This window comes from Hypanus sabinus, unplaced genomic scaffold (assembly GCF_030144855.1).
Source record: "Hypanus sabinus isolate sHypSab1 unplaced genomic scaffold, sHypSab1.hap1 scaffold_886, whole genome shotgun sequence".
NCBI classification, from domain to species: Eukaryota; Metazoa; Chordata; class Chondrichthyes; order Myliobatiformes; family Dasyatidae; genus Hypanus; species Hypanus sabinus.
Genome location: NW_026781739.1, coordinates 80,499 through 100,368, shown reverse-complemented (window position 1 = coordinate 100,368; position 19,870 = coordinate 80,499). Strand labels below are relative to the sequence as shown.

The window sequence follows — 19,870 nt, the reverse complement described above, 5'->3', positions numbered from 1 at the left end:
TTATTACAGGATATAATTCCCAGGTACGGCCTGCCAGAGATGCTGAGCTCTGACAATGACCCACACTTCGTGATGAAAGTAAACAAAGGCATAAGTAATGAACTAGCTATCCAGCAACAATTCAACTTTGTACTCCACCCACGGGCCGCTGGCACAGTGGAGAGAGCCAATGGCACTCTGAAGAGTAAATTGGCCAAACTAACAGTGGAGAATGGACTCAGTTGAAAGTCCTACCAGTTCCATATGAGGGTTACTCCACAGGGGAAAACAGATTTGTCACCAGCTGAAATTATTTATGGATGGCCCATGAGGACACCCTGGGGACTAAGACCTTGTGTACCATTGCTCCCAGAAAGTCTACCAACAAAATTGGATATTCATACCCAAGGGGAAGACATGGGGAAATATATATGCTAACTAACCAAAATTTTCCAAGCATACATTCACAGGTACGACAGACTTACAAGGAAGAGAACTACTCTGCAGAGAGGAGTGACTATCCCACCATGGAACCTGGGATACTTTTTTCCGGACAAACAACTGGGATTGAGGGAACCTTGGACCTCGGTGGAGAGGACCATATTAGGTGTTGCTGACCACTTAGATGGGTGTGAAACTGAAGGGGCAATCTCGGTGGATACAGCAATTAGGTGCCAAACATGTTACTGAAGGAACTGTGTAGAAGGTCCCTCTTAGACTAATGGAAAACGTATTGGTTGTTAGTGGTGTTCATGGTTATGTCTTTGAGAGGGCTCACCCCAGCATCCGGGGGCACCCATGTCAACATTTCCATCTTTCTGTCATACCTATGCCAAACAGGTAGAACTAGGGGCCTGCTGGGTTTGTGCTGAAATTCCACAGCATGGTCAAACTGTGGTTCCAATGTCAGTAATCCTGCTCAACCAGAGTGAGGAACTCTCAGCCCGGGCTTTCTCAAATAACTTCCGGGGAAGTGAGATGAGGACCTGTGGTCCAGTCAGAGATGACTGCGGCTGTCAGTGTTTTGAGGGGTGGTGTCTCAGACCCCCATCAAATGGAACTTCCAATACTGGGAAACATGCATCCTGGCCATACTTGCAGGTGCCCAGCAGCCGAGAGGAACAACTGAGTCTGCTTGATTTTGAATGATTACTTTTCTCTCCTATGGAGTAGCCAGGAATTCATTAGAGATAATCAATTTGGATACAGCACTTGAGGAGCTGGCCACAACACTGCAGGGGCCCTGACAGTAACAGAAGCCCAAGTAATGGAAATATCCACTGAAATGATTGCAATCTGGCAAACAGTCGTACAGAATCGTACGGCTTTAGAGTTTATCCCAGCTGAGAAAGAGGGAACCTGTGCTGTTATTGACACAGAATGCTGCATGTATATCCCCTAATGAATCTACTAACATTACATCCCTCTCCGAGCACACTGAAAAGGAGATTGACAGCATCAAGAAAGTAGGGCAGGATTTACACGGGTTCACCGATTACACGGGTGATCTGTGAAGGCCTATTTGGTAATATGTGGGGAATAAGACTGCATTATGGCCTAATATTTGTATATATCTTTGTTACAATTACTGTTGTACACTGTCTTTACCCACTGATAAGTCAATGCTGTCGTCAGTTGCTTTCTCTGTAAAAAGTTACTGCGTTGTTGATAATGTAATGATCAAAAGGAGGGAAGGATAAAGTGTGTAAAATGGTTAACACTTTGTTAAACAATAGCAGCCTGTTTTTCTGAAAGAAAATTCTGATGATCAATAGATGTACTAAGCCATGCTGAGCCATATTTCTTCTTGAGGGTAGCGAGCTAGGGTTTCCGGATGCTTATCTCCTTGCGCATTCACATGTAGAGATAGGATAGCTTCAGTCTGTTCTGTGTGGGTAAACCATTATGACTATTTTGTAGTTTGTCTTTAGGGGCTCCAGCCTGTCATGTAGTACATAGCCTGTCTTGTGTGGGGGTATCTGGATGGATATATCTGTGGTGTAAGGGGAATTGTTAGTCAGTTAGTGGATTGGGTGGGAACAGTCACAGACTGTTCCTGTTTGAGCAACTAACTAAGTAAGCCCCGGGTGCTTGGAATAAAGAGTTTGTACCGTACGGTCTCTGAGTGACTTTATCCGGATTCGACTTCCACAGAATGGGAATGGTTTTAAAGGGCTGCGCTGCTGGAAGCTCATTACCAGACCAGGAGTGATTGCAACTGGGTCTGACAGAGGCATAACTGGTTCTTCTGGGCACATTCTCCAACTCCAACTATCTCCTACCTTCCTTTGTACAGGTATGTAATGTCTAAAGGACCAGTGTTTGAGTAAATGAGACTCACCAGACTTTCTCCTGACTGAATCAATGGAAACCCTGAGTCAGATGGGTCCTCTCCAGTCGGTGCTCTCAGTCCTCGGGCTGGTTCACTTGTTGCTGTTCCCTTGTCTTAGCCGTGGTTTGCTTCTAGTTGGGGTTTTTCTTCCAAGAAACCTCTCACCGCAGGTCTAACTTTAACCAGAGAGACAATGAAGCACAATAACAATAAAAAGGAGAACCAAACATTTCTGGTTAATGTTACTGAGAACAAAACGTAGAAAGCTGATATAATGATCTCAGTAAACATTTTTTTATTGTCACTCACACATCACAAAACAATACGGGATAAGGAGGAGCCATCATTCAGTCAGGAACAGAATTATGTGATTTGGTCCAACTGGTCTGCCCCACCATTTAACCATGGCTGATTTTCATTCCAACACCACATTCCTGCCTTCCTCCTGTAACCCTGAGCTGCTCAGCAATCATCAATATGTTAATCTCTGTCATATGTATACCCAAATGGCAGCTTCAACCAACTCTGTGGCAACAAATTCCACAGATCAGACATCTTCTGGCTGAATTTTTTCCTCCTCTCAGTTTTAAAGGAAAGCTTCTTTATTCCGAGACTGTGCCATCAGATCACAGTCTAATGGAAACATCCTCTCCATGTCCACTGTATCCAGGATTTTCAGTATTTGGTAGGTTTATTTAACCAAACATCCCTCCACCATCCCCACCGTCCCTTTGAACTCCATTGAGCACTGATCCAGAACAATCAAATGCTCCTCATACATAACGCCGAACATTCCTGAGATTATTCTTGTAAACCTTGTTCACAACAACTGTACTGAACCCATTTCTAGGAATAACAAACTAATTGGCACCAGGGTAATTTGCAGGGAAAAGTTGTGGTTACTTTATTGTTCAACTATCAAAGAGTGAGCCATTTCCACTTCCACATTAAAACTGATACATTTTAGGAAACATAAACCAATCCAGAGTGAATGTAATAAAAAGAAATTGGAATGACCAAACTGCTCAGCAGGTAAGGAACAGCTGTGGGGAGGGGGACAATCTTTACAATTCAGGTTAATAACATTTTGTCAGGATGACTTCAAACATTTTCAGTTTTTAGTGCAGATCTCCAGCAACTTAAGATTGTGCCCGATTTCCACCACTTCATCCAGATTTGACTTCCACAATATGTGAGTGATTTTAAAGGGTTGGGCTGCTGGAAGCACATTACCAGACCTGGTGTGATTGCAACTGTGTCTGACAGAGGCATAAATGTTTCTTTTGGGCACATTCAGTCTCAACAACTGTTTCCCATCTTCTATTGTACAGGTATGTAATGTATAAAGAACCAGTGTTTGAGTAAATGAGACTCACCAAACTTCCTCCTCACTGACTCACTGGGAACTCCAAGTCAGCTGATTCAGTGTTGTTCTCTCCAGTTGATGCTCTCAGTCCTCGGGCCAGTTCACTTGTTGCTATTCCCACATCGTTAGCCATGGTTTGCTTCCAGTTGGGGTTTTTCTTCCAATAAACCTCTCACCACAGGTCTAACAGTAACCAGAGAGATAATGAAGCACAGTAACAATGAAAAAGAGAACCAAACATTTCTGCTTAATATTACTAAGAAAAAAACTCACTGAAATTTAAACGTTGAAGCCAAATATAATAATCTCAGTAAACAATATTATATTGTCCCTCACACATCAAAAAACAATATAGGATAAGAAGGAGCCATCATTCTGTCATGGTAGTACAGGAACAGGATCAGGTGATTTAATCCATCTGGGCTATAAACATGTAGGAGCAATGTGTGGTTCAGTGCCATGCTCAAGGATACAACACACTGCCTGGCCTGAGGCTCAAACTCATGACCTTCAGATTGCTTAACCACTTGGCCACATGCACATCACAGAAACCACTCTCCCCCCTAGACTTCCCAGTCCCTCGGTAAAGCAGGCAGTGAAATCAAAGATCCCCAAAACCTGAGACGTTCTCCTTTCTCAGCCACCCCAGTCCAAGAGAAGACACAACAGTCAGAAAGCTCAAGGACAAATGTGAGCAGCCTCAGGAAACGAGGCGAGTTGGGGGAAGTTAACGGGACTCAGTGACCAACATCAGATTCCCCAACACAACATAGAGGAAGTACCCTGACCCATCTGGGGACTCTCAGCACACACCACGTCATCTTGCATTACAAAGTGAAGGGTAGGACAGATCGACAGTAAACAGACTCACGTGACCTGTCAGTGGGTCTCCCTTTTCAACTCTGTGGAAATAGACAGCCTGGGCTCCAGGTTTGGATCGTTCAATGCAGATTAAGTGAAGTCTACACATTTTTGCCCAGCCCAGATAATCGGAAAATAAATGAGTAATTGGTCCTCAGTTCGGGGCTCACGGCCAACGTCGGATCTCCCCGCTCGGGATCGGTCTCAATACTCCCCGATGGGAACGCAATATCTTCAGCCCACAGACAGTGATTCCAACCCCTGGCTCCCCCACCCAGGAGGTGAGGAGCCTTCCCTCGATCCCACAGGTGATGCACTTCAGCACTGAGCGGAAAAGAAAACACCGCCCAGACGGAGACATTGAACATGCGCGAAGTGAGTGTCACATCATCCGGAGGGCGGGTCCTCAGAAACAGATGCACAGGTGCTGCCCATCTGCTGTTAAATGGGAGGGGCAACGGGATCACGTGAACAGTCGGGTCTCCCACCCCAGGCAGAGTTCTCCAGCTACCCACCACTCTGTGTAAAGAAACAAACTTGCTGCTTACATCTCCTCTCACCATAAATATATCAGACATTTCAACCCCCAGGAAAAATAGATTGTCTGTCCACTCAGAATCCGAATCAGGTTTATTATCACCGGTGTGTGTCATGAAATTTGAAAACCGTGCAGCAGCAATTCAATGCAATACATATTATAGAAGGGAAAAAAAAACAAAATAAAATAATAAAAATAAACAACTAAATCATTTACAGTTCATCTGAGACCCTTACTCTTTATGATTTTGATAAATGACCTGGATGAGGAAGTGGAGGGATGGGTTAGCAAGTTTGCTGATGACACAAAGGTTGGAGGAGTTGTGGATAATGTGGAGGGCTGTCCGAGGATTCAGTGGGACATTGATAGGATGAACAAGTGGGCAAAAAAGTGGCAGATGGAGTTCAACCAGGATAAGTGTGAAGTGATTCATTTTGTTAGGTCAAACATAATGGTAGAATATAACATTAATGGTAAGACTCTTGGCAGTGAATAGGATCAGAGGGATCCTGGGGTCCCAGTCCATAGGACACTCAAAGCTGCTACGCAGGTTGACTTTGTGGTTAAGAAGGCATATCAATCTTCAATCAATCTTCATCAATCGTGGGATTGAATTTAGGAGCCGAGAGGTAATGTTGCAGCTATATGTGATGCTGGTCACACCCCAATGTGCTCAATTCTGGTTGCCTCACTACAAGAAGCATGTGGAAACAATAGAAAGGGTGCAGAGGAGATTTACGCAGATGTTGCCTGGATTGGGGAGCATGCCTTATTAGAAAAGTTTGAGTGAACTCGGCCTTTTCTACTTGGAGCAACAGAAGATGAGAGGTGGCCTGATAGACGTGTATAAGATAATGACAGGCATTGATCATGTGGATAGTCAGAGACTTTTTCCCTGGTCTGAAATGGTTATGGCAAGACAGCACAATAGGTACCTGGAGACACTGGAGAAAAGTAAAGAAATACTAGCTTAGAACAATAGAGGGCTACGGGTAACCATAGTAATTCCTAAGTTAGGGTCATGTTGGCACAACTTTGTGAGCTGAAGGGCTTGTATTGTGCTGTAGGTTTTCTATGTTTCTGTGAATAAATTAAAAATCGTGCAACAAACAGAAATACTATATATTTTAAATGTGAGGTAGTGTTCAAGGGTTCAAAATCCATTTATCAATCGGATGGCAGAGGGGAAGAAACTGTTCCTGAATCACTGAGTGTGAGCCTTCAGACTTCTGTACCTCCTACCTCATGGTAACAGTGAGAAAACGACATGCCCTGGGTGCTGGAGGTCCTTGATAATGGACGCTGCCTTTCTGAGACATGGCTTCTAATCGTCTGGTAATCTTCTAAACGTCTATCCAGTCTCACCCCAGCCGGCAAGGCTCCGGAGAATACGACACAATTTTGTCCAACCTCCCGTTACAGCTCAGGCCCTCTAATCCAGGCAATATACTGGTAAACCTTTTCTGCGCCCACTCCAAAGCCCCGATATCCTTCCGAGAATGGGAGCGACCAGAACTGTATGAAAGACTCCAGATGTGGTCTAACTAGTTTTATAAAGCTGCAACGCAACTTCCCGACTTTTGAACTCAATGCTTCAACTAATAAAGACAACCATGCCATTTGTCTTCATAACCACCCGATCAATCTGTGCAGTCTCTCTCAGGGAGCGATGAACTTGGAGTCTAAGATCCCTCTGATCATCGACACTGTTCAGGGTTTTGCATTTAACAGTGTACTGTCGGATACATTCGACCTACCGAGCTGCCAAGATGATCATCACTTATCAAATCTCACTGAGATTTCTCAGGTCCTGTTGAATTTATTACCAAGTGCACAAGTACGGGAAGGTACAGGGACAGAGAAACACTGAATTGTGGCAGCATCACTGGCAAGTACATTCAGATAACACACAGAACAGCAATTTTACAATTCTCTGTCAGTAACAAGATAGAAACATGTTTTACGTCATCCTGCTAATAGGACCAGAACAACGGGCTGAGCGGCGGCTCATCTCAGACGGTTCGGTGTGAAGGTCTCACAACCCGGACCGACCTCGGCAGATTCTGTGAAGGAAGCGAGGCGAGGCCGCCAGTTCTGGAAAGTTCATCCCCTCCCCCTTCAGGTTTCACCGATCACCTTGTGTTTCTCTCTCCCTCCCCACCCCCACCTTTTATTCTCCAGTCCTGCCGAAGGGCAGTAATGTCGGTAATGTCGACTGTATTCTTCCCCTAGATGCTGCCCGGCCTGCTGAGTTCTTCCGGCATTTTGTGCGCGTTGTTCGCATTTCCAGCATCTGCAGATTTTCTCTTGTTTAAGTTCGGGAAAGTTAACTCACTACCTGAGAGAAATGATTCTTAAGGAGTCCATTTAGAATGTGCTGACACAGAAAGAACGTGCAAAGCAACTTGCAGGGCAACGTATAAACCAATTTGCAAAATCAGGATGAAACAATAGCTTGCTGATTAAAGAAGCGATACGGGTAACGGGAAGACATGCTTAACGGTTGAACAATAACGGTGTTAATGCGCTGAGGCTGATAAGTGGGCCAAAGGGGTAATCACATTTGTAATTTTGTAATGAGATTAAAGAAGAATGTAGGGTATAAAAAACTGTGCAAAGTGTAATTCGGCACTCAATCTAGCAGGAGCTGGTTGGGTCCGACTCTGCAGACTCGAAAAATAAAGTTTACCGTTCTGCAAATTGCTGAGACTCAGTGTGTTTCTGACAACGTGGGGGCTCGTCCGGGATCCACACTCCGGCCGCGGTGGACACGAGGAAGGACATCGGAGACGGTGCACCCCGCCGAGTTTGGCGGTCCCTGACTCCTTGCTCGTCGCTCCAGCGCGGCTTGAGCGAGTGATATCCGGACAGCGCAGAGCGGTAAACGGGGAGAAGGGGACAGTACCTGGTACTGGAAGTCCCCAGGACGCACCGGGTAAGTGCCTACTATTATAGTAGAACGGTGCGGGAATAAGTAAGGACGGAGAAGACCGGGATCGCTACCCGGGGGTCCTCCTGATTAAGTAAGAGCGGAATAAGATGGGAGGGGGTGGCTCTAAAAAGAAAGAGGAGACGGAGAAGACCGGGACCATACCCGGGGGTTCCTCCTGATAGCCCCCTCGGTAGAATGTTTGAGAATTGGGGATGTGGAAGACTAAAAGGGAAACAAAAGAAAAAAATGATACAGTACTGTTTAATTTGGTCGAAACAGCCGATAGAAAAACCTGCGGTCTGGTGGCCGCGGCTTGGGTCTGAGGAGGATTGGGTACGACAAGCCTTAAACATTTACGTTAATTCAAAACCAAATGTAAAACCGGAAGAAATTGCTTATGCTTTTTGTTGGGCTCCCTGGCCAGGAGTAACAACAAAGAGTTTTAAATTGGGCATTAAAGGGGAGCGGAAGTGGGACCCACTCGATCATTTACCCCCTCCCTATGTCCAGCCTTCTGCGCCCCTTGCGGGAGCAGAGGGAGGACGTGAAGAAAGTGAAAAAACAGAAGAAATAGACCCGGAGAGGGAAGAGAGGGATGTTAGGGAAAAAGCAAAAGCAAGGATCGAAACAAGGAGTGTGACAGGAGCAGATAAGAAAAAGAAAGACGAATTAAAAAAGGAAGAGGTACAGCTGTGTCCCCTTCGAGAGGTTCCAATGGGAGGAGAACGGGGAGGAACAGGATTTGTAAACGTCCCTCTGACAAGTACCGAAGTACGAGGATTTAAGAAAGATATGAAAACTTTATTAGAAGATCCAATGGGACTGGCAGAACAGTTGGATCAATTCTTAGGACCTAATGTTTACACTTGGGAAGAAATGCATGCGATTATGGGAACGCTATTTTCTGCACAAGAGAGGCAAATGATACGACAAGCTGCAATATCAATTTGGGGAAGGGAACAGCCGAATGAGTTACCGGGGGACCGGAAATTTCCAGTAAACGACCCACAGTGGGACAAACAAGCAGAAGAGAGAAGACGGCAATATCCCATTGCCATTGAAGGGAGGAGGGGATTACAACCTGTAATTGAGACATTAGTATCAGATGGACTCCTGGAAGAATGTATGTCACCCTTTAATACCCCCATCCTACCGGTCCGAAAGCCCGACGGCACGTATCGAATGGTTCAAGATCTGAGAGGCTTAAATGCGGTAGTCCAAACACGATACCCGGTAGTGCCTAACCCCTATACATTAATGAGCAAAATACCTCCTGAACATGAATGGTTCAGTGTGATAGATCTAAAAGATGCCTTTTGGAGTTGCCCGTTGGAGGAAGGTAGCCGAGATATGTTCGCATTTGAATGGGAAAATCCCTTCACTGGGCGGAAGAAGCAACTCCGGTGGACCGTCTTGCCCCAAGGGTTCACGGAGTCCCCAAACCTATTCGAACAGGTACTGGAGCAAGTATTGGCTGGATTCCATTGTACCGAAAAGAACCAACTATTACAGTATGTCGATGACCTACTACTATCGGGACCAGCAGAGGAGGTAGTGCGAGACGATACTATAAGACTCCTGAATTACCTAGGAGAAAAAGGATTGCGGGTGTCCAAGAAGAAACTGCAATTTGTCGAGAAGGAAATAACATATCTCGGACACAGAGTCAGTAAAGGGCACCGCCAAATAACCCCAGAAAGAATAGCGGGAATAACTAAAATACCGCTTCCCAGGACAAAGAAGGAAATAAGACAATTTCTGGGCTTAGTGGGCTATTGCCGGATTTGGATAGAGAATTATACCTCCCTGGTGAAGTTTATGTACGACAAATTGGCAAAGGAAGACCGGGGAATAATCAGCTGGACCGAAGAAGAAGAACAGAAGTTTAGGAAAATAAAAGGGCAACTAATTCGGGCCCCGGTATTAACACTGCCAGCACTGGAAAAGCCCTTTCAGCTGTATGCAACAAACAATGAAGGAACTGCGTTAGGAGTACTAACCCAAGAAAAAGGAGGAAAGCGGCAACCTGTGGCCTTTTTATCAAAAATGTTAGACCCGGTATCCCAGGGATGGCCGACGTGCATACAAGCCGTAGCGGCAGCAGCCGTACTAGTAGAAGAAGCACGGAAATTAACCTTTGGGGGAAGAATGACGGTGTATACCCAGCACTCCGTTAGCACCCTCTTAGCCCAAAAAGCTCAGCGGTGGTTGACGGACTCTCGCATACTGAAATACGAAACCATTCTGATGGTCGGGGATGATGTAAGCTTTGAAAGGAACAATAGTTGTAACCCGGCACAGTTCTTATACGGGGAATCAATAGGGGAGCCCGACAAACATCAGAAGGCGAGTGGAAGACCCCCGACGGACGGCAAGTACTGAATAAGGAAGTAACTCGTCATATACTGCAACAACTACACCAACAAAGCCATTGGGGAGTGCAAGCTATGTGCGACACTATCCTAAGGGACTATGTTTGTAAAGGGATATTCACACTAGCTCAACAGGAGGTGTGGGGCTGTTACACCTGCCAAAAGGTAAACAAGAAAATGATGCGTGCCACCCATAAGGGGGGACAAACACTAGCCGTCCGACCGTTCCATCGGATCCAAATAGACTTTACGGAACTACCACAAGTTCAGAGATGGAAGTACCTGTTAGTAATTGTGGATCACTTCACTCGGTGGGTGGAAGCATTCCCAACCACTAAAGCGGACGCCCCTACAGTGGCACGGATCCTATTAGAAAATATAGTCCCGAGATATGGAATAATGGGGTCTATTGATTCAGATAGGGGAACACACTTTGCCTCAAAAACACACCAGCTAATCTGTGACGCCTTAGGAATCCAGGGAAGCTGCACACCCCCTGGCACCCTCAGAGCTCAGAAAGAGTTGAGAGGATGAACAGCACTTTGAAGACGCAATTGACAAAACTGATGATGGAAACCAAGCTACCCTGGACCAAGTGTCTACCCCTGGCCCTACTAAGAATCCGCACGGCTCCTCGAAAAGATATAGGAGTATCCCCTTATGAAATGTTGTTTGGCCTTCCATATTGGAACAAGGTGGAGGGCTATCCTTCCCTGCAAGGGGGAGATGTCTTTGTAAGGGACTATTTACAGGCACTGTCTCGTTCTTTTGCAGAATTGCGCAGGAAGGGGTTACTCGCACAAACCCCACCTCTGGACTTCGCACTCCACCGAACTCAGCCCGGTGACTGGGTCCTGATTAAGACTTGGAAGCCAGAGAAGTTACAGCCGCAGTGGGAAGGCCCATTCCAGGTGCTACTGACCACCGAAGCCGCAGTAAGGACAAAAGAAAAAGGGTGGACCCACGCCGCGAGAATCAAGGGACCCGTAAAGCCCGAAGAAGGTGCAGAATGGACTTGCGTCCAGGGAGAAGACCCGATGGTGCTAAAGCTCAAAAGACGGACAGAATGAACTTTGGGACTGTAATGTATATACTGCTATTGTTGAGAAGCGCTGAAGGGGGATGTGATAAGTGCAGGACGACGGTAAGGGTGGGCATGACGGTTTTTCCAGGGTCCTTTGTATCACACTCGCATGTAAACGAGAAATGTTATGACTACAACAAAAAGGAGGAGTATGTGGAAAGTTTAATCTAACCAACTGCTGCTTAAAGATAGATGACAACGGAAAGGTGGTTCAAAAAAAAATATCAGATAAAATAAGGAAACTGGCCCACGTGCCGGTACAGACCTTGAAGCCGCTGGGGTATTGGGACTGGCTGGACGGATGGTTGAAAGGAGGCTGGTGGCGAACCGCTTTAGGGGTTATAGGAGGGGGATTGATGGTCCTCCTTCTGCTACCATGTCTGATCCCCTGCTTGCGGGAGCTAGTAGCTCGGGTGGCAAGACAAGTCATGCAACCAGGGGCCCCGGCTGATCCTGTTCAGGTACTCCTACAAAGGGAAATAGAGCTAGAGGAAGAAGCCTATGTAAACCCGTGGCAAAAGCCCAACTGATAGCACATTCTAAAAAGAAAAAGGGTGGATTGAGAGAAATGATTCTTAAGGAGTCCATTTAGAATGTGCTGACACAGAAAGAACGTGCAAAGCAACTTGCAGGGCAACGTATAAACCAATTTGCAAAATCAGGATGAAACAATAGCTTGCTGATTAAAGAAGCGATACGGGTAACGGGAAGACATGCTTAACGGTTGAACAATAACGGTGTTAATGCGCTGAGGCTGATAAGTGGGCCAAAGGGGTAATCACATTTGTAATTTTGTAATGAGATTAAAGAAGAATGTAGGGTATAAAAAACTGTGCAAAGTGTAATTCGGCACTCAATCTAGCAGGAGCTGGTTGGGTCCGACTCTGCAGACTCGAAAAATAAAGTTTACCGTTCTGCAAATTGCTGAGACTCAGTGTGTTTCTGACACTACCCAACGTCAGACCTCCCCGCTCGGGACCGGCTTCAATACTCACTGAATGGAAATTGCTGGTGTTGCCCCGCAGAGAATAATCCGTCTCCGGCTCCCTGTCCAAGGGGGCGAGGACCCCCTCCTGATCCCGATCCCGATCCCGATCCCGATCCCGATCCCGATCCCGATCCCGATCCCGGACCCGGACCCGCCGCTGACCCACTTCCACAAAGAAAAAAAAATCACTGCCTGGCTCGGCACTGTGAGCATGCGCAATATGCTTCTTTTGCGTCACAGGCGGTGGGCGGAGCCACGGAAACTAACCCGCAAATGCTGCCGATCTGCGGTAAAACACGATCACGTTTCGCTGGAGGGTCTCCCATGTGACCGGTGACTGTTCCTCGCCCTTCACATACCGCCCTACCCACCGCCGCATTTCCCACATTATTTCATTATTTCCCTATATCATTTCCATACGTATTTAGATTTCCCCACCATATCTTCTCCGATCCCTTTCCCTCCTGCCCCAGGTCACAGAGTTCTCAGAGTTATAGTCTCGATTCACTTCCCATCCCGACACACAGTTCAGACCCACACAGAAAATGAGCTGGTTTCTTTTAAATCAGTCAACACACACAAAATGCTGGTGGAACGCAACAAGTCAGGCAGCATCTACAGGGAGAAGCACTGTCGACGCTTCGGGCCGAGGCCCTTCGTCAGTCCTGAAACATGGACAGCGCTTCTCCCTGTAGATGCTGCCTGACCTGCTGCGTTCCACCAGCATTTTGTGTGTGTTGCTTGAATTTCCAGCATCTGCAGATTTCCTCGTGTTTGTCATTTAAATCAGTCTATGTTTATAAACACTGATTCCTATTCACATTCCTCTGGCCTCACTGGACAGGAACACTGAAACATTAAGTGAGAAACAACAGGAGGAGGCCATTCGGCCCCTTTAACCATCAGCAAGATGGAGGCTACTCTCCCATCTCAGCCACATGCTTCTACCGATCTTGATTTTCTCGATCCCTTGGCTCTCCACAAATCTGCCAGCCTCTGTTTTATGTGAGGACGATCACCGAGTCTTCAACACCCTCTGTGGTGTGGATTTACAGACATTCACCACCCTCGGAGTGGAGACATTTCCCCTCATCTCAGTCCCGACATTTTAACTGCCATCATATTTGACCTACTAAAATGAACCACTTCACACTTACCAGGGCTGAACTCCATCTGCCACTTCTCAGCCCTGTTCTGCATCCTATCAATGTCCCGCTGTAAAGTCTGACAGCCATCCACACTATCCACAAAACATTCAACCTTTGTGTCATCAGCAAACTTACCAACCCATCCCTCCACTTCCTCATCCAGGTCATTTATAAAAAACACAAAGAGTAAGGGTCCCACAACAGATCCCTGAGGCACTCCACTGGTCACCGACCTCCATGCAGAATATGACCCATCTGCAACCACTCTTTGACTTCAGTGGGCAAGCCAGTGCTGGATCCACAAAACAATGTCCCCTTGGATCCCATGCCTCCTTACTTTCTCAATAAGCCTTCCATGGGTTACCTTATCAAATGCCTTGCTGAAATCCATATACACTGCATCTACTGCTCTTTCTTCATCGATGTGTTTAGTCACATCATCAAAAAATTCAATCGGGCTCGTAAGGCACGACCTGTCCTTCACAAAGTCATGCTGACTATTACTAATCATATTATTCCTCTCCAAATGCCCATATCCATAGCGACTTATCCAACTTGATGCTTTCCAAAAGCTGCAGCACATTCTCTTTCTTAATATCTACATGCTCAAGCTTTTCAGTCTGCTGCAAGTCATCAGTACTATCACTAAGATCCTTTTCCATAGTGAATACTAAAGTAAAGTATTCATTAAGTACCTCTGCTATTTCCTCCGGTTCAATACACACTTTCCCACTGTCACACGATATTTCAGGGTGAAAGGTGAAATATTTTGGGGGAATCTGAAGGGGGATTCTTCACTCAGAGGTTGGTGAGAGTGTGGAATGAGCTGCCAGTGGAAGTGGTGGATGTGGGTTCTAGTTAGACACTAAAGAGAAATTTGGGTAAGGACATGGATGGGAAGTGTATGCAGGTTGTTATTTCCACAGTCATGTGCTTTGCTGCTAATTACCGAACCCAGTAATTTACAGAATGGGTGTAGAGGCTGCCCAGTGACTGTTCCTGTGATCAAAGTCACTGAGACGTCTCATCACTGAGCAGATAATGTCTTCTCCATTCCCTTTCACTCAGTCCATCACTCAACACCTTCCATGTTTACAGGAAATCACAGAACTCACAGAGAAGGAAACCGTGACAGAGGATTCCCTGCTTTTCCTCAGACCTGGTGATGGGGAAAGGCTCCCAGTTCCAGAGAGTGATGTGGGAATCAGGAATGATTTGGCAAAGTTGGACAAAATGCTGAAAAGATTTTTGCAGCTCGGTATGGTAAAACAATGCACCGAACTAACATTGAAATATTGCTGACGTAACAAAGAACGTCAACAAACTAACCCTGCAATATGGTGTAAAATCCCGCTCCCCATACTAATACGGGTTATACACACCAAAGAACAAACTGCCGGAGGAACTCAATGGGTCGGACAGCATCTGTGGAGGGAAATGGACCGTCAACATTTCGGGTCGAGACCCTCCCTCTGGACTGAGAGTGGACGGGAAATAGTCAGAGAAAAGAGGTGAGGGCTGGGGATGGGGCAAGAGCTGGGGAGTGAGAGGTGGATCCAGGTGGTGGGGAGGTGGAAGTTGGAAATAGTGACGAGGGTGGGACGTCAGTAGTTGGGGCAACACAGGGCTGCAGAAAGTTTAACTTAATTCCATAGAGGATGAACAAAAAGGTTAGAGAGTATTTGTTATAGAGAGTGCAATGAAGATACACCTAACTGATCCCTGGAGTGGTGGGGTCATAACTTGAAGAAAGATCAAATGTGATAACTCTAAGTGTCATTTAGAGAATCGAGGACTGAGATCTGAACACATTGAAATGCAGAACATCATTACCGGTTGAATCAGGGATCCCAGTCTCTGAAAAAGGGGATGGGAATCGAGCCCGTGAGTCTGTGACCTGGAGGTGGAGGGAAAGGGATCGGGGTAGATATGATGTGGAAAAGTAGACAGGTATCTGGTGTAAATATGGAATAATGTGGGGAATGCAGCGTATGGGTCGGGCAGCGTGTGAGCGGCGAGGAGCAGTGTCACCGGTTCAGGAGGGTGTCCCTCCACTCGTCACCTGATCCCGTTTCCTGTTCACGTTTTTCTGCAGATCTGCAGCATCTGCGAGTCACAGCTCTACGTGTACTTGCAGCTTCATCTTTTACCCGTTCAGACAAGTCAGTGAGATCCGGATCTGTCACATCCTCTCGTTGTGAGCGGACAGTGTTTTTTTTTCTTGCAATATTTTCTGCATGTTTCATACACAGTTTCGACGTGCTGAAGTGCTGCCAACGTTTCTGGGTGTCTGACCCATTGATGTGAGAATTTAGCCATTTGTATTTATCTGAGTTTCTCAGAAATGTGTAAAGTTTAATTCAGCTTCACTTCAGAATTTCCAAAGCAACAACCCGGTCAGTCAAATAGTTCCACAGAATTAGAAGTTTATTAGATTTTTATTTTTTCTATTTTTGAAATATATTCTTATTTTAAATCACAATTGTTAAAATCTTTTGTTAAGTATTAGGTTCTACTGCTACCACAGAGACAATAAGTTTCATGGCACATTTCCCCTTTCATGAGTTATATTTCATGGGTTGAAATTCCCCTTGGGGATGAATAAAGTATCTATCTATATATCTATCTATATGCCGGTGCTATTAAACTTGATTCTGATATTGATATGGGAGACCCACCACCGGTCACCTGATCCCAGTTACTGCAGATCGTAATGTGAGATTGAAGCATTTTCCATATATTTGCTTTCCACAGAAATGACAACAGTTCAGTTTCCTTCTGAGGTTCCAGAGCAGAAGCTCAGTCTGTCTAATATTTCCACAGAATTAAAATGGGGAAATTTGTTTATCATCATCACGTACTGAGCTACAGTGAAAATCTTGCCTGATGTACCATTCACACAGATCGATACATTACGACGGTACATTGAGCTGATATACAACAAAAAAATAACTGTAACGAAGCATTATGGCTGCAGAGAAAGTGCAGTGCAGATAGACATATAGTGCAGGGTCACGCTGAGTTACATTGTGAAGTCGGGTCCATTTTATCATTCATTTGGCATAACTGCAGACAGGAAGCCATCCTTCAGCTTGGTGTTACGCACTTTAAGGCTTTTGTATCTCTCCGCCAATGTGGGAGCGGGTTTACAGCAAAAATGTCCGGGTTGTGAGGGTCTTTGAGTACATGGCCTGCTTTTCCAAGGGAGGGGAAGTGTAGGGAGAGTCCATGGAGGGGAGGCTTGTTTCTCTGATCTTCTCTGCTCTCCAAAGTTCTCTGCTGTTCCTTGCAGTCATGGGCAGAGCAGTAGCCATACGAAGGCGTGAAGTATCGACAAGGAGCTCAGAGACCTCGGCCTTCACCCTGCCTTGTGCAGCTGAATCCTGGACTTCCTGTCAGATCGCCGGCAGGTGGTAAGAGTGGGCTCCATCTCCTCTGTCTCTCTGACCCTCAGGACACAGAACCCAGAGGGTTGTCTCTTTGGCCCACTCCTTTACTCTCTGTGCACCCATGACTTGTGTTGCCACCCACAGCTCCAATCTGCTGATTAAATTTGCAGACAGCACTACATTGATTGGCCTAATCTCAAAAAATAACTTTCAATCGATCAAATACCTCCTGACAAGGTTCGGTCCAAACAAACTTTTCACCTTTCTTCAGGGGATTAGTCAGAGGAAGAGCGATAGCAGCAAAGTTCTTACAGAACTTACGATAATATCCATCCATTCCCAGAAACCTTCTAAGAGCCTTCGTAGCAGTCAGAATAGGAACTTGAGAAATTGCCTGGTCTTTTGCCCGAACAGGAGCCAACTTGCCTTGAGCTACAACATAGCGAAGACAGGTCACAGTGGCATGGCCATATTCACTCTTAGCTAAGTTAACTGTAAGGCTGGCCTGGGAAAACCTGTCAAACAGCTTCTCCACTGCAGGGATATGCTCTTCCCAAGTGTCACTCCCTGTAACTATGTCATCAATATAAGCATCTGTGTGATCTAATCCTCGAATTACAGAATCATTCATTCTCTGGAATGTTCCTGGAGCATTTTTCTTTCCAAAAGGTTAAACATTGTATTCATACAACCCAGATGGTGCCACAAATGCAGAAATTTCTCTACCTCTGTCCATCAATGGAACACACCAATACCCTTTCAACAGATCAATCTTTGTAAGATATTAGCTATTCCAACCTTATCGATGCAATCATCTATCCTAGGGATAGGATAGGCATCTGTTTTTGTTACTGCATTTGCCTTCCTATAATCAGTGCAAAATCTAGCACTGCCATCAGGTTTGGGCACTATAATGCAGGGTGAGCTCCAATCTGATGCTGAAGGACTAATAATACCATTTTTCTGCATATATTCAATTCCTTGCTCAGCCTATTTACACTTTTCATGTTCATGCAATATGGGTGTTGTTTAATCGGTTTAGCTTGACCATTATCTATGCCGTGTACTGCGACTGTGGTTGTTTGGGAACATCAGGAAAAAAATCTTTCAACTTCAGAATTAATTCCGTCAGCTGTTGTTGTTGCGTTGTCTGCAGATCAGTCAACTTGTTAGCAATGTTTTCTGGAACAACCGAGTTCATTCGTCTAACTGGGACCATGTTTGGCTTGTGAAAAGTCTCAGACGAGTCAATTGTTTCATTCTCAGGGTTACCAGATTCATATGTTTTGACAACACTCACAGATGGTGCCTGCTTCTCAAAATAAGGCTTTATTATATTTTTCTGTACCACCTGTGTTAGTTTACGTTGATCAGGTGTTTTAATAACATAATTCACATCATTAAGTTGAGAGACTATTTGAAACGGTTCATTGAATTTCACCTGTAGTGGATTCATCAACATTGGAGATAAGGTAAGCACATTATCCCCCACCTGGTATTTTCTTTCGCAAGCCCGCTTATCAAGCCAACACTTTATTTTGTTTTGAGAAATCTTTTAAGTTTTGTCTTTCTAGAATACAGGCTTCATGCAGTGTATTTTTGAACTTTAAAACATAGTCTAACAGGTTAACTTGTACATCCCCATCAATCCACTGTTCCTTTAACAAGGTCAAAGGTCCCCTCACTCTGAGACCAAATACAAATTCAAATGGACTAAAGCCCAGTTAATCCTGTACCAACTCTTACTGCGAACAAAACCAAATACATTCCTTCATCCCAGTCTTTTCCATTTTCATCATGGTATGTCTTAATCATTGTTTTGAGGGCAGAATGAAATCTTTCCAAAGCCCCTTGTGATTCCAGATGGTATGCAGTTGATGTAATTTGTTTAGTTCCCAGTTCATAAACTACCTGCTGGAATAATCCAGATGTAAAATTACTTCCTTGATCAGACTGGATTTCTTTAGGCAAACCAGATAAAGTAAAAAACTTGATAACAGCCTTTGCCACAGTTTTAGCTTTAATATTTCTGAGAGCTATTGCCTCTGGGAATCTGGATGTAGTACACATAACAGTTAGCAGATACTGATGGCCAGCTTTAGTCTTTGGCAATGGGCCATCACAATCCACTATAAATGTTGAAAACGGTTCACCGAATGCAGGTATAGACCACAGTGGGGCCACTGGTCTGACCTGATTAGGTTTACCCACAACTTGACAAGTGTGACAGGTTCTGCAAAAGGTAACAACAACTTTCCTCAAATTAGGCCAGTAGAATTATTTCATAATCCTGTTTACAGTTTCATTCACTCGAAGATGTCGACGTAAGGGCATACTGTAGGCCAAAGTTAAAATTTCAGCCCTAAAAACTTTAGGAACTACAACTTGGTGAACAATTGCCCATTCCTCACTCACTGGTATAGCAGGTGGCCTCCACTTCCTCATTAACACGCCATCCTTGAGATAATACCCTACTGGCACTTTCTTAATCTCATTATCTGAGAGAGCTGTTTCTTTTGAAGCTTCAATCTCAGGGTCTCGGTTCTGTTCTGCTATAATCTCCTTCCTAGACAGGGACAAATCTTTCTCATCAGACTTACGACCTGAATCCTGTTGAAACAATGAAGGCGGAAAAGTCCCTGACGAGTCATCATAACCTGAATCCGGATTTTGGCTATCATGGGTATCAGAATCATGCTGCACAGAACTCTCTGCATTGGTAGACTTTTTAGCCATACTTTGAGTTCCTGCGTAGGAAGGATAAATGTTAAAATCCATCTGTGGGTCATCAGTGGTTGGCTTAGTTGTGAACTGCACTGCAGGAACAACTTTACCATCTGCCAGGTCATTCCCTAACAGCAAAGTAACATCTTCCTCCGGT

The 19,870-nt window shown here is 45.2% G+C and overlaps 1 protein-coding gene across 4 annotated transcripts in view; it reads right to left on the bottom strand.

Moving 5' to 3' along the window:
- LOC132390407 (zinc finger protein 665-like) overlaps nucleotides 1-12,576 on the bottom strand; it is a 30,240-nt gene extending 17,664 nt beyond the window's left edge. For 3 of the 4 annotated variants that reach the window (XR_009510899.1, XR_009510900.1, XM_059963021.1), the window contains exons 1-3: nucleotides 12,460-12,576; nucleotides 3,688-3,860; nucleotides 2,321-2,487 (exon numbers count right to left, since the gene is read on the bottom strand). The gene's annotated coding sequence lies outside the window, so the exon portion shown is untranslated. The remainder of the gene's footprint in view (nucleotides 1-2,320; nucleotides 2,488-3,687; nucleotides 3,861-12,459) is intronic. The other variant, XM_059963022.1, reaches the window with a different exon arrangement.
- Nucleotides 12,577-19,870: the final 7,294 nt, after the last annotated feature.